Consider the following 15,677-nt stretch of genomic DNA (forward strand, 5'->3'; position numbering starts at 1 on the left):
CATGAGGGTGAACAGGGGTGAGTCAAGAGTGAAAAGGCATCTAGGAGGAGGCAGGGAGGTCCAGGTGGGCTGGTGCCTTCCAGGGAGGGCTGAGTAATGCCCCGCTGCATGCCTCTGAGGCCAACTGTTGATAAAACCAGCACAGCTACTCCAGCCATACTGCTCAACACAGTAAAACTTTTCATTACATTCTCAGGGCAAGAAAGCACATTTTTCCATGAAGTTTCACATTATTATCCACACACTCCCCCAGCAAAATAATGACAGGTGTTTCTGGTTTGCTTGCCATTTGCACTTTAGCACTTCTGGCATGGATATGCCTGCAAAGAGAGGCTGGCAGGTTGCCATCACTTTGAGGTGCTGCAACCTCCAGCCCCCCAGCTCTCTCCATTTTCTTGGCTGAAAAAAATTACTTCGTGACATTTCTTTGCAAAATTAACTTCATTAAGTATCTTCTATTTCTGAGAGATCCCCAAATTTTGCCTGTGAAGACAAGACACCTATTTCTGCTTTTTAGATAATTTTCTAAGACCTCATAGCAGGATTTTATGAAAGCTATTTGAGGTAAGTAACTTGGGTTTAAAACCTCCTGTTCAGGATGCACTGTATTTCCAAGGAAGATGAGTCAGCTCAATTTACTTTGTGTTTCAACACTTTTACACAGTCTTCTTTCCATGCTCTTCTTTCCTTCACTCTCTTTTATTTTTTTTTTTCCTTTTTTCCCTCTAGTGTCATATTAGAAGTTTTATTTTTGGAAAGAGATTTAGTGTCTTAAACAGAACTCTGCTCTGCAGAATCTGAGGTACATCTGCATGGGATTGGCACACACAGCACAGGAGGTGAAGACAGATGTTTCCTGATGTTGTTCTGGGGTATGTCACATAACAAGGGATCTCTAAGGCATCTACAATGCCAGTAGGAACTGCTAAAATCCTATTTCTGGTAGCAGGGGTAGAAGACATGAAAATTGAGAGGCTTGATCAAGGAGCACGCGTGGGTTGGATGGCTGCTGTAGCTTCCTTTTTTTAGAGAAATATGGAAGAAAAGGAATAAAGAAAGTAAAAATATATAAACAAATGTGGTTTTCCAAGCTTGCTGCAGCAATGATGGACATTCCCGTGCTGCAGACCAACAGGATCTTCAGCTTACTTTTCTTGTATTTTTACTTGACAGGCAAAGGAAAGATCAAGAGGGCACAGAGCAGTAGGGGCTATCCATTACTGACACCTCATAGACTGCAATCCCAAATCACTGGCAAGAGCATTCAGTACAACCATATAAAATAGCAGTAACAAAAGCAAGAAGTCAAATACATATTTTTTCCACCTAGACTAAAAATAGTTGAAAAAAAGCTGCTCTTGACCCTGAATGCAACACTGTTCAGGGAAGCAAAGAAGAAAGTAATGATAATGGGAAAAACAACTTATAACTTCTTTGGATAAAGGCTGGATAAAGGATTTTGGCTGGATAAAGGATGATTCTTCAGAGACTAAGAGGTTACATAAATAGTGTAGAAATAATTAAATCCATTGGTTCTCTCACAGCAGCTTCCAACCTGAATTAGAAGGTTCTCTTCTTATTTGTATTTACTCACATTCAGATGTTCTACAAAATGCAGCAGCACGGGAAGAAAGGAACTTTTTCTCAGGAGTTGAGATGCAAAAAATACATGAGTGTGTGAAGGAGCAGAATGAAAAATCTGAAGGAAAAGCTCATCCCATTAGACATTCTTAGTAAAATTTGTTATATTGAGTGGTGTTTTACTATTGCTTGATCAATATATGTGGATAGATGTTCATGTTTTTGGCTGCGAGTTAAAGATAATGACTTGATCTCCAGACTGAGCCATATAAGCTCTTGTACTGTAGTAGCATTCTCCAGCATGGAACATCTAAAGGGTAAAAAAGAAATAATCAAATAATGTTCCAGTCTTCATCTGCTTGTTCATTAAGCAATTTCCTTCTAAATCAATACTTTTAAAGCTATTGCATATCCTCAGGGTTACAGATAATTATCACCATCTGGTATGCCCTGCCTTGGACTCAAGTAATCATAAACTGTGCAGTAGAGCTTTCCCTTTGCAATGATGTGCAATGCAGGCCAATTATATCTCAGCTGCATCCCAGAAAAACAGTGGGATCAACTTGTTGCAGTTATCAGCAAGGTATATTAGCCCTGCCTCCTGGCTGGATTTTGCTGCTGGCATTTTGATTTCTCACCACCTCCTCACATGCAGTCCTCTGATGCAGCTCATTTGGCTGCCTTCTCTGTCTGCTCCACTGTAGATGTCACAGCCACCAGAAGCTGATACAACATGAGGCCTGTCACAATCCCTTCAGGAGGAAAGAAGGGTCTATGTAACCTAAAATACATTGACATGGATAATTATTCCTGTAATGTCGTTTTACTCCTGTTCATATTTCATTTTGGTAAAGGCTTCCCTGAAGAGAAATATTTATGACTTTTGCCCTAATCCATAATGTCCTTTCCTCAAGGCTCTGAAATAGCTAGAATCTAGCTATTTCTTTTCTTCTAAAACCTGAAGTTAAACTAGTGAAAAGTCTGTATGTAACTATTTACAGCTGTCTTTTAATCAGATATGAAATTTAATCAGAACCTCAATTATTGTTTTTTTAGGCTTTCTCTTTTTGGAAGTTTTTTTTGTTTGTTTGTTTGTTTGTTGTGGGGGTTTTTTTTGTTAGTTGGTTGGGGGTTTTTTGTGTGTTTTTGTGTGTCTTTTTGTTGGTTTGGTTTGGTTTTGGGGTTTTGTTTGCATTTGTTTTTGTTTTATTTTTGGTCAGAGTTGGTGATTCCTGAGAGGGAACAGGGTGTTAACAATCTGTTGATGGGCTTCCAGAACACAGCTCCTTATCTGAACACTGTGTGGCCTGTTATGTTCAGGACATGTCAGAAAGACTACTACCACTTGCATCAGCCCTGCACTTCCTAACTCCATGGCTTCTGCTGCCTGTTTGGCAATACCACTTCCAATAAAATTGATATCAACCAGTTTTATCTCTGCATGATCCCTCTTATATTTATTTCCACTGTTTCTCCCCTCTTTAAGGGGCAATATGAATGCTGGTTTGTTGACTTAAGGTGTTTATGAGTGTTTTTAATAAAGTTTTGGCTCATGACAAGATGCTACGGCAACCACAGCAACAAAAACTTGCTATTTGCTCTGTTAGTAGTTGCTGCATTTTAACCCTGGCTGACAGCTCAGCACCAGGCACCCCCAGCAATTGGATGTGGAGCAGAACTAGAAGGACAAAAGTGAGAAAACTTAAGGGTTGAGTTGCAGATGCTTTAATAAATAAGAAAAAAAACCCTCAAAACGCAAACCACAATTGCTCACCACCAGCTGACTGATGCCCAGCCAGTCAAACAATGGCAGCCCTGGCAAACTTTTCATCCAGTTTTTATTTCTGAACATGATGCCACGTGGTATAAAATATCCCTTTGGTCAGCTGGGGTCATCTGTCCCAGCTGTGTCACCTCCCAGCTACTCGCTGGTGAGGTGGTGTGATGGGCAGAAAGCCCTTGACTCTGTGCAAGCCCTGCTCAGCAATAACTAAAACATCCCTCTGTTATCAACACTGTTTTCATCACAAATCCAGACCAGCTCCACAAAAGCTACTATGACAAAAATCAACTGTCTCACCAAAGTACATTGGAACTACAGTCTGCTTCAAAGGTAAAAAGATAACCAAATGACATATGATAGTAATAAAGACCAGATTTTTTAGCTGCTTTCTATTTTGTTAGTTTATCTTCTCAGGTGCTTTAGTTGGTGTACCTTTGGTCAATATTATACGTATTACACATTCTATCTGTAGCTGCATATTTAATATAAAATATTATACAAATAGTAGCATTTAACAATTGCTCAAGACTGAACAGAACAGGTCACAATTTCATAACTAGTGTGATCATAGTTGTTCAAGTTCCCTAAATGCAAAATAGGGCTCTCCATCAAAGGAGAGTCCACTGCCTAATTTGTCCACTTTGTGCTCTTTCAGTTCTTCACTTTGGTGTTTCACCGCAATCAAAAAAGTCCTTCAGTAAATGGAAATCTTTTGGTGAATGAATTGGGGACCACATCAAGGCTGAAACTTCAAATAAGTAAATGTCATTACAGATTTAATTGGGTCCATGTGTTCAGTATCAGCAGCTCCAAAGCAGAGTTTGTTACTAGTGAAGAGGAACAGCCAGCAGGAAAAAGCGGCATGCTGAATTAAACTTGAACACTCTAATCAAGCCAAGACAGAGGTGTAAATTTTGCTTCTTTTATGTATCACTCACCACTGTTATTTACTAATAACAATTTGTTTGCTCTGTTTTTTTGAGGCAACTGATTAGGTTGGATGACATTTATTTTCTGTGGTATTGGTAAAAAGGACAAGTAAAGATTTTCTGAACTAATTTCAAGGAAAGGAATGATGCAACAAGCAAATCTGCAATGCCACGGAGGGGAAGAAAACCTATTTGATTATACAGTGTCTTGATTAGCGCTGCTGATTATACAGTTTCTTTTATTGTATCCAAAGAAAGAAATACTGAGAATGCTGAGAATAGTATTTCACAGGAAAAAAATCTTTCTATCATGGGAAAAATTAATGTAATGCCTGTGATGCTAAACTCAACCTGTGCCTTACCAAGGGAGCCATGATTGCTTGGAGACAAAAATTCATCCTTTTCTCATTACATTCACTGAGTGATAGGGATATGTGAATGGTTACAGGAGGATGGCAAAGATGCCTCCAGCCAAACACAAATTAGTTGTTCCACTGTAGCTGTTAATTTCTAAGATATAGTTGCTAACTATGTAACTAAACAGTTTTTTCCTGCCTTATCAAAGGACAAGACTGCAGCGTAACCTGCTTGGAGAAATTTTTTTGTGTGGAAATCTTCAATTGTTAATTAAAACAGTAGACTGATCAAAACCTCCTACCATTAAAGTATTTTTCCAAATCTTTCATATTCATTTTTACAACCTGATGAATCTTCAAGGAGCATAAAAAAAATCTACTTTTTTTTGTGGATTTATGATGTCTAATAATATGTGCTTCTTATGTTAGAGTATTGTACAATATTTATAGGCATAATTTTTAATTATGAGGCTTCCTAACTCTGTGTATACATGCATGTATCAAGGCCAATGTTCCAAGTACAAAAGCAGAACTAGAAGTCTTTCTCAGGCTGTTAAATTCTTTTGGACATCTGTCACATTTGTTTCCAGGTAGAATTAGGAAATACAGAAAACCTAATCAAACTGTAGTTTTATTTTGCATTCTGACTTATTCAAAGTCCCAGGTGATGGCAGAAACTGGCTGGGGAATCTACTGGGGGAATCTACAGTTATATAAATTTGGTATATATCTCTCTCTATATATATTGAGGACTCAGGGTTCCTTCCTTCTTGCTCTGCCCCATAAATGGCTCTAGTTATTCTGTTTGTTCTCAGAGAAAAATACATCCCAAAGAAGGAAAATAACCAACAAAGCCCAAGTACAATATTCACCTAGAGCTGGAAGAAGAATTTCCTTATCATAGAATTATAGAATGTGCTGACTTGGAAGCAATCCATTATGATCATGGAGTCCAGCTCTTGACCCTATGCAGGACACCCCAAGAGTCACATCCTGTGCCAAAAAGCATTGCCCAAATGCTTCTTGAGCTCAGACAGGCTTTATGCTGTGATCACTCCCCTTGGGATCCCATTCCAGTGCTCAACCACCCTTTAGGTGAAAAAACTTTTTGGCAATATACAACCTAAACCTCCCCTGGCTCAGCTTCATGCCATATCCTTGAGTCCTGTCACTGATCACAAGAGTGACAAGATTGGTAGTTGCCCCTTGATTGCACTGGCTCAGCAAAGCACTTGGGTTAAAATTTGAAAATTCTATGCCATTACTAATTAATTCTACTCCCTTTGCTGCAATGTATTCCTTTATGTCCTGCAGACTCAGTGCAGCATTTCCTAAGGTTTAGTTTTAAAAGGGAATCTGATACAGAATGCATCACTGTGGGGCACCGTACCTGAATTTCGCAGATTGAGGCATGAGTGAAGAAGTGTGGATTTTTACCAAGAAAACCAAAACCAAAACATCCTCTAGTCCTCTATACAGTACTCCAAAAACTATTCAAGTTTTTAGATCCAAATATCTTATGGGACTGAAAACTTATGGGAAAAGAAACTGAGTGTGTGATTAGTTTCATATGTTATACACATGTCTGTGTCTACCTGCTATAAGTGGCCTTTCTATGAGCTGAACTGCATTGCTGTCCATGACTGCTGATACAAAATTTAGAACCTCCCTTAAGATGATATCTTTCAAATATAAATAATGTTACAACTGGGAAGAAACACACTGTTTTAGAAAGAGCAGATGGCAACAACAAACAAGCAATTACCCTAGAACCCGCATTGCATCACAAAATGATGCTAAGATTTTCCAGTAATGTTGTATCAGAATACAAACCTTTCCAATAGTGATGACTATGTTTTCAAAAGCAGCAGATAATTCTGATGTTAGAATCAAGAAAGTGCATTCTTTCTCAGCCGTGAAAGACCAAAGAGCAGCTCAGTTGTAAGGCTGTTTGTGAAGCTTTGAGCTTTGACTGTAGAGGACCTTTAATCTCAGCCTGAGGTGTTACGGAGAGCTTTCAAGTGGTGGCATGTTTATCTGAACCTTCAGAGGGCATTATTCAGAAAACCAAACTGATAATCCCATCAGGTAAATCTTTTGAAACTTTTTAATACTTATGCTTCTTGCTGGAGTAGAAAGCCATGGGTGGATCCAAAGCCAAAAGCAGTAATTGGGAACCACTCTTGATGAATTGCTTCAAAGCACTTTGGATTAAACTCATTGTGACAGCAGGCTTTCCTCTGGTATTTTAATACTTCCATACTCAGCTTTATCCAAAGCAGGCAGTGAACTGAAAGGCAGAAGTAAAGCAAATGTTTTTCTGATCTTGAAGGGAATCTGAAGATGACTGTAATTGCCAAAGTTCTTATGTGAGTAGGGCAGTGTGAGAAAAGAGAAAATGTAAAGGAAACCAGTGTATGATCAGTGGAAAGTGAAGGATAATGAAAGTGAGGTTCCTATGCTGCAGATCAAACTCCCAAGGCAATGGTCACTCCACATCTGTTCCTTTCTGTGTCAGAAAGTAATTCTGAAAAGTGCACACATATGGTGCCTTATGTTGTAAAAGCCCAAAGGTGTCTGTGTAATGATTTAGTGTGATTGTATCAAAAAAAAAAGACAAAAACCAAAAAGACCCTCAAATCAACATTATTTATTTTAATAATTTTTATAAACCCTTATGTCAGAAGTGGAAAATTAATTATTTACGTGTAATATATATGATGTGCAGAGCAGCATCTCATTTCATGACAGTGATGCTGTTTGTTATTTAGTTATTCATGAAGGTCCCAAGAAAGTCATTCACTGTTGAAAATTCTTGGAGTGAAATAAAAAACATATAGATAATTATGACGGCATTTTTCAGCAGAAACATTACATCTCTTTTCCAAAATTCATAAAACTTTAAAAACCACATAATGTGTTTCCTTTGCTTTCCAGCTATTCAGCAAAAATGTGGTTGTCTATTTAGTTCTAGTTAGCTACCTCCTTGGAAACCTACTGTGGAAAGCTAAAGGAGGATGTAATCGATATCCCCATATTCTGAATCCTCAGCCCTCACTGAGAAACACCCTTTCTAATACACAGTTGAAATATTTAAGATGTATTTTGAAACTGAATCTCTTTTGGAGCTGCAGTAGGAACAGAAAACCCTTTGAGACTTAATTACTGTAAGGACTATTTATCTTTTCCATTTTCAAATAGATGCTTACCAAGCACAGTCATGGTTGCTTGTCAGGAAAGGGCTGTTGCCATATATCATTATGAAATTAGGGCCGATTTTTGAGGCACCATTACAGTAGCACAAAGGCATGAGCATATACTGAAAAGGCAGCGAGATGTCGTTTACTTCAAGCTCTATGCAGCATTTCTCTTTTCTTCTTTGTCACATTTCTGATGCTAACCATCTATTTAGTCAGCTAATTATCCACATCAACTGATTGTGTTGGATTATGAATGGGCAGTTTACTACCAGCATGTGTTTTCACAAGGAAACAGGAAGTGGGTTGTGCCCCGTGGAGGAGCAAGCTGTCGTGTGCAAGCATTGCAGACCATCTGACCAAACAGGAGAATCAGGCTGACAGGTTGAGAGCAAGCCTCAATATTTTACATTGCTGAAGGCAAGGTGAATGCTGACAACCATGGTAAGTAGTGAGTGCATCAATCAGAAATCACAGAGTGGAGGTAATGTGCATGTAATCCCGGTGAGCTCTAGATTTATTGACCCTTCAACTGATTCACAGGAGGAGCCTAATAACACCAGGCCAAAAACTACATGCCTAAAGGGAGATAGCTAGGACTAGTCTTCTCTTGCTTTCTTTCATATATTTTTAGCACTGCTCTTTTTATTTTATTTTATTTTTCCTAAAGGAAGAAAGGAAGCGAGTTGAAGATCAGAGCCAAAGTCTGATTCAAAGAGACTTCCTTCCTGCCTCAATCTAAATTTTGAGTCTTGCCCAGTTAGAGTCACTTTAATCAATGTTCTCCAAGTCACCTGAAGGTAATACATGTAACAGAAACCTCTTGCCTGAGGTCTGGAGGAACCCGGGCTCCAAACCCTCCAAAAGCAAATCACTTAAACATTTTGTTTCTTCACTCGTGAAACAGGGATGATAATAGTGTCTCTTTGGAAAAAAATAGCCCTGGGACTCTATTTTTGCTTCTGTAGATTCTGTAAATTTATTCATGTTCTGTTCGTCTGCAGTCTCATCAGGTCTAGCTGGAATCACAATCCTCCCCTCTTCAGCCCTGTCCAATCCTCCTCCTTGGTCCTGCTACGCTCCTCTCCCAGGTCCTGTGTCTGCTCTCCATCCCCAATGCGAGGATTTCTCATAGCAGCAGTGAGTGTATTTTTACTTTCTTTCCCTCCTCCCTTCCCATAGGCTGTGCATATTTTTTTTTATATCCTCCTTTTGTTTAAGTACCTTTGGGGACCCCCCAGGCTTGTCAGTCATGGAAAATAGATTGCACTGAGAATAAAGCACAGACTGGGATAAGGCAGTAAAGGAAAGATACATCTGATGAGGTAAATGCTGGCCCAGAGTACTGAAGAAACCACAAAGCAGCATTAACATTTCCAGGCAGCTGGCTCAGCGGTGATGTATTCTCCTACTGGTTAAGCAGCAGCTGCTTTCAGTGCTCTGAGAGTGCTGTGCTCCACGGGAATGAAAGGAGTAGCAGGCTACAAAAAACATGTGCTTGCTTTGCCTGTGGTCAGGACAGGATACACAAAGCATGGGTCCAAAAATCTTCTCTGCAAGCATTTTCTGGTACACCTGAAGAGAAACAGCAGCAAGCAGCAGTTCAGAAGAGACTGACAACCCTCGGGTCTCTCCAGAGGAAAGATCCATAATTGCTCTTGTCAAGCCCGTATCGCCAGCAGCATCTTTGCGGTGGTGAATGTTCAACGGTAATCGTGATATACATAACTCTTTAAACAAGCCCCATTGCTGTGATGAACACCAGCTGAAGGAATGTTTACATGCTGACAGATGCAACCTGCAACCACTTGTGGTTTATAGCCACGGACAAATAATAGTGTAGACAAGCTGGATCTGATTTTTCTCACTTGATCTGTTGAATTAGCAGTGTTATGCTGCTGTAAAGGAAAGAATAGCTAAACCTGTGGTGTCTTGATGGGTTTAATTGAGGACAGTCTGTATTTAAAGGGCAACAGGTCAGCACATGCTTTGGGCTCTGTGCCTGTGGAGGGGCAAATAAGGATGCAAAACTCTCCTTCCCTACACACTGTGGCCTTTCCACATGCTTTCTTTATGACCTCATGTCCAGGCATACAATGGCAAATGGGCAAAAGCAGCTTCCCAGTGTCCTGTCTCTACCAGTTCAAAGGCCAGCAGGACTGGACACAGCCACGAGGTTAATGTGGAACAGACACTCCCTGTCATGCTTTACAAAACATGCACTGTACCAGGCAGTGGCAACAGCAGGCTGCAACTCATTAGTTCTCTTACTGACAGCAAGTAAAGTCACTGAACCTTTCTAAGGGGGGAGAGCACAGAGGGCAATAATCTGCTGCTGAAGAGTCCCACGAGAGAGCAGAGAAATCTTGGGGATGTCTATACTGCCACGAACCAAAGCTGGAAGACGATAGTGATGGATATCATGTAGCATATACAGAAGCATGGTTGATGTCTTAAACTACTTAAAGCCACTGTGCAAGTATTGTAATGTTAAAAAAACCAAAATCACTGAAGATCTTATTCCACTGCAGAATATTTTGTGCCACTAGCTTTTCTGCTGCAGCATGGGAAGTGGCAAAGCACCTTCTATGTTGCCTTATAATTCTGCCAGTAAATTTCAAATGCAGAATCCGTTTAAAGCAGCATCAATACAGTATAAAAAGCAACACCATCAGGAAAGAGGTTAAGTGTAGTTTGTTTCATGTTTCTTTTCCTCATTAGAGCTTTCCCTAGAAGCTTCTATGCTCTCTTTATTGGCAGCCAACCATAAAACTACAGGTGATCCAAAAAGCTTTGAAGGTAGGATTTTCAGGGATAGAATTTAATTGCTTATAAAACCTCCATGCACACGTTGAGCTCAGGGAGGATTCCCGCAGGCTCATAATCAAAAACCTGTTTGATTTGTATTTGCCAGCTTTCCCGGTAGTCTCACATGTTCACGTTAATTACTTCATTAGAAGAGTACCAAACAAGAACTTACAAGAGAAGCAAATACATATTTTTCTCTCTGCTGTTTAAATATGAGTCACTGATAGTGGCAAAAGACACAACAAAACATGAACACACAGGCATGCAATTAGCTATCTTATGGAAAACCACCACTGAAGTTTCACAGCTTCTATTTTCACCATATTTGTTTAGCTTTTCTATGTTTGAGGACAAACTATTCTTACACAGCTGTCAGCATCTGTGAAAAGTTTTCTTTAAAGATCGAGTGACTATTACGGCAATATTTTTTTGGTTTTTAGGTTGTCTTTTTTCTTTTTCAAGAAGAAAAAGAAAGGAGAAGTTTGTTTCTTAAAAGAAGTTCGCTTTTTTTAAGAAGCAAGGAGGCTTATGAAACAAGTTTATGAACCAGACCACACAACTCTAAAGGAAGACATAAGTTCATGATCTAAAGGAATGCCGAGACAAACTCTTTTGACCCTTTTTCTGACCCAGAGTTCTCAAAAAATATGTCCAGAGATTATCTGTCAGGAATTGTCTGTCAGTTGCAAAGGACAATAAAAAATTTGCCATAAAAATTATTTGTTTCTGGTGTAGAGAAAAATATAGAAGGAAGATGTGCCCATCATCTTTGAAGTGAACGGATTGAAAATTGGGAAAAAATTGTTATATGGATGTAGTGGAAGATATGGGATCAAGTTTTGGCTTCTACACCAGTGCAGTAAATCCTACCTAATGGGACAGGTAAAATCTGGAATATATTATTGTTTACTGCTCACTGGACTGTATAACAAGTTTGTGCAAGTTAAAGCTACTTTAAGCTGCATTATGAGATCAAACTGTCTCAAGGGCTTTTTCTCAAGGTTCTACAGTGAATACAGCTCAAAACCTCATTGTGGGTGATGAGTGAGTACAGCACATCATGCCCAAATCTGAGTCTACTTTAAAAAAACATCTACAGTAAACCATTCTTCATTCAGTAACTTGTCTGCATATACTACTTTTTGGTGCGTTGTGGATTTTTATTTAATTTCTAATTTATTTGTTTTATCCTGCAATTATAAATGCTAGTTTTAATAATCTGTGACATAGTATTGTGCTGAACCAGTCATAGCACTAAAATTTTTGTTTAGATACACCTCTAAGTTTCTCAAGTTTCTCATGACACTTGGATTTTGTACAGGCTCCAGACAAACCTGGGGACAGTCAGCTATGAAACAAAGAAAATGATAAAGACTAAAAGGGGGGCTTTAGAAGGTTTTGCTCTTTTTTTGATCCCTTTTAGGGTTTTTAACCACATTCACCCTTGGACTTGGCCACTCTGCTCCCACTCTCACACAGTTATTCCTCACTTCTGATTCTGCTGCTTGTATTTTATATCCAGGTTTGATATGTATGGATATCTCCAGATAAGTCCTTGATAAGAAGAGGGATACATCCCTCTGGAGGGATATCTGGCTTATCCCCTGCTCCTGTGGGCCATGGCATCCACATGAAAGAGGTCTAAGAACGCTCATACAGTCACTTACTGTTGCTGCCATGTCTGAAGACTGTACCCTTCAGGTGAGAGGCAGTAACTAAGAACTTAGGGTTCGATGAGCGCACTTGCCCTTCTTCACAGGGCTTCGGTGACCTGCACTACCTGGTCATGGAAGCTTTCTCTGAAATAGTGCTTCAAATGCTGAGAGAGTTGGAGTTTGGCCTGGAGAAGAGGATGTTCCAGGGACACCTTATCGAGGCCTTTCAGTACCTAAAGGAGGTTTATAAGAGAGATGGTGACAGACTTTTTAGCAGGGCCTGTTGTAACAGGACAGGGATGATGGTTTTAAGCTTAAAGACGGAAAATTTAGACTAGATACAAGGAAGAAAGTTTTTATTATGAAGGTGGTGAAACACTGGAACAAGTTGCCCAGAGAGATGCCCTATCCCTGGAATTCAAGGTAAGGTTGAATGGTTGTCTGAACAACCTGATCTCATTGAAGTTGCCTCTGCTCATTGTGGTGCGATTGGATTATATGACTTTTAAGGGTCCCTTCCAATGCAAAGTATTTTGTGATTCTATGATAAATGCACAAGACCCAGGAACTGTTGATATTTGTTCAACTTGCACAATTTGTCTACGGTTTATAGATTAGTTTGTGGTTGAATCTTAAATGGCATGGTTGGAAAATGCCTAATCCAGTATATTAGAGTAAATAATGATGTGAGAGAATGAAGAAGAGTTGTTTCAAATAGCACTTTTATTTAGGGAGACGCAAAAGAGGGTTCCAAAGACCGCAAAAACAGTCTTAGAGCCCTGCTCAGGATGCTGCTTAAGCTGCAACAGAAGAGAAACTTTCAGAAGCCAGAGACAGGAGGTTATAGAAAACAGTGTACAGAAGCAGAGACAGAAAGAAACAGAGATTTTAACTCACATTTCAATTAGAAAACTGCACTTGGCTAAAGTGTTGCTCTCCAAACTGAAAATGGCAGTCCTATCAGTTTTCCCAATGGTCCCATCCATTTTCACTGTGAGCACAACCCATTAAACATTGCTCATAGTAAGGGTAGAAACCTTGATCAGAAAAGGAGCAAAGATTAACCAAATATCAGCACACTTATTTTCAGTGTTTGGAAACCTGACAGAGGCCCCTATCCAACTCTACATGATCCCAGTGGAAACCCTCCTTCCCCAACTGACTTTTTTGGGGTCCAGACTCAACCTAGTGCAACCAAGATGGAAAGTTGGGGTCACATCAAAATTCCTGTAATCTGCAGGGTTTTTTGAAAGCTTGCTTGAAGTTTGTACCCTTCCACTCACATACACATTACACACCAGCCAGACAGGACACTCAGACTTACTGACTTTCTAAATATTTCCTGAAACCTCTGGAATGTTTTGGGGAAGATCCAGGAATGGAAAAATATAATCATGGAGCTTCTTGAGGAAAAAAGAAAAAAAAAAAAAAAAAACCAACCAAAAAACAACACAGTGGTAATTATTGGAAAGAACCTTATTTAGTGTGATTGAGTGAACCCGAAAGCTGCTGAACGGGCAGAACAGCCGGGTAAGGTTCCAGGTAGATTGACTTGTGCTGGGAATCAGAGCCACGCAGCTGAGACTGAAGCTGCCGGGCTCAAGCTAAACTCTGCCTGGGTTCGTAAAGGCTGGTACAGCCATACACAGTGCCATCTAGTGGGTCTGGGACAGATTTTAACCCTCTTTTTTGGGCTCCCGGAGCAGCTCTGAGCTCGGCTGCCTGAACCTGGCAGTGATGGCTTTCTAGCTGAAAGGTCTGGTACCTTAATTTTCTCGTTGTCACTGTGAAGCATTGCTGCAGAGATAAATATAGGGCAACACAAGCAGGGAGAAATACTCCTGTGAACTGCAGGAAATGGCCTTAATAGGGCATGGGAGGTTTTTTAACCTTCCAAAATGAAGAGCAAAGGGGCAAAAAACATCTCTCTCACCTCCCACCAACACTTGGTGGGTAGAAGGACAGATTTCTCTCTCTCTCACCTCTCATCCTTTCACACTGATCAGGGACAGCTAGGGCTGAAGACACTTCTCTCATGCCTGTCTGCTGTCTCTAGCTCTTGTAACCAAAGTTAGATTGATCACCATGGTGGATTCAAGAAATAATTTTTTTCTAGATCTGATTAGGAGGGATCTTTGCATTTTTATTGAAAGTACAACATTTCTGATCTGGGAAGATGCCAAGAATATTTTCTAGAGCTCGTTTTATAGTAAAAGTGTGGAAATTATTATAAGATATTGCAAAATACTCTGAGGCTTTTGCAGTGTGGGAAAGAGTAGAGTTCTTTGATCCAGAAGCATATTACCTGGTTGTGGACTGGGGATGGACTCGGTGAATCATGTAATCTCTTCTAGTCCTTTTTTCCTTCCTTGGAGTTTGCTCTGCTCTTCTTCTGCTTCCAAGGAAAGAAGAGTACAAGATTTCATCCCCTGGCTCAGCTGTAGGCTGCTTTCTCACTTCATTTAGCACTGTGAATAACTGCTATCCATGAGATGACTGACCCGTGTGAATTTGCTGGGGGATGCAAAGCCTGGCCTTGCTTGCTGTGTAGAGTGTGCTTAGAGATGGCTTTCAAACCATCATGAAAGTCTTGTTTGTGCTAAATGGTTGTCTATCTCTTGAGACTGGTGAGGTGTAAGTGTTCATGTTCCCTGCAATAGAAGTTGCATGACACATCAGAACATAGTTTTCTTAATTATATGTGCAGGGGATCCCATAAGCAGATGGAGCCAGAAACAATGCCACATCAAAGGTAGCCAGGAGAGACAAATGCTGAAACAAGTGAAAACTTCAAATAAGGGACAGAAAATACTTTTTTTAAGCTTTACTGTGGCCCTAGATTTACTTTCCAGAGTTATAACTTGCATCTGTCATTTCTTTCTTAAGTACAAAAAGGAAAGGGAGCCCCTGGTGGTGAAGTGGTTAAAGCACAGCGCTGTGAACGCTGAGACCCGGGTTCGATTCCCGGTCAGGGCCCCTCCCCGGGCAGATGGAGCTCGTTAGCCCTGTAAGGCAATCCATCTACGTCCTGAGGACCTCACTGCCACTGTCCAAGCGTGCTTGGCCCCGGCAGATGAACCTCAGGATTAAAGGGTGGGCTCAGTTCCGCGCACACTGTGTCTCACCTAAAAAATCCAATGTGCAGGCTGGAAGGTGGAAAGACCTTCCCCGGATCTTCGTTTGCGAAGAGACTGGCCATACATACATACATACCATACACAAAAAGGAAGCAGACAAAGATGGTCATTGTGTAAACTTGTGCTTAGATATTGCTGTTGATTTTCTACCTTAGCAAGCATATATTTTGTTCCTAATATATGCTTATTAAGCATATTATGTTATAAGTGCAGAGGAGCAACTTTTTTTAA

The 15,677-nt window shown here is 40.1% G+C and overlaps 1 non-coding gene across 1 annotated transcript; it reads left to right on the plus strand.

Annotated features, from left to right (window-relative positions):
• The first annotated feature begins 15,213 nt into the window (after positions 1-15,213).
• Positions 15,214-15,285, plus strand: TRNAH-GUG. The gene has a single exon. It is a non-coding gene; the product is annotated as a tRNA-His (tRNA).
• Positions 15,286-15,677: the final 392 nt, after the last annotated feature.

This window comes from Empidonax traillii, unplaced genomic scaffold (assembly GCF_003031625.1).
Source record: "Empidonax traillii isolate 1590-97213 ecotype Southwest subspecies unplaced genomic scaffold, ASM303162v1 scaffold348:size657943, whole genome shotgun sequence".
NCBI classification, from domain to species: domain Eukaryota; kingdom Metazoa; phylum Chordata; class Aves; order Passeriformes; family Tyrannidae; genus Empidonax; species Empidonax traillii.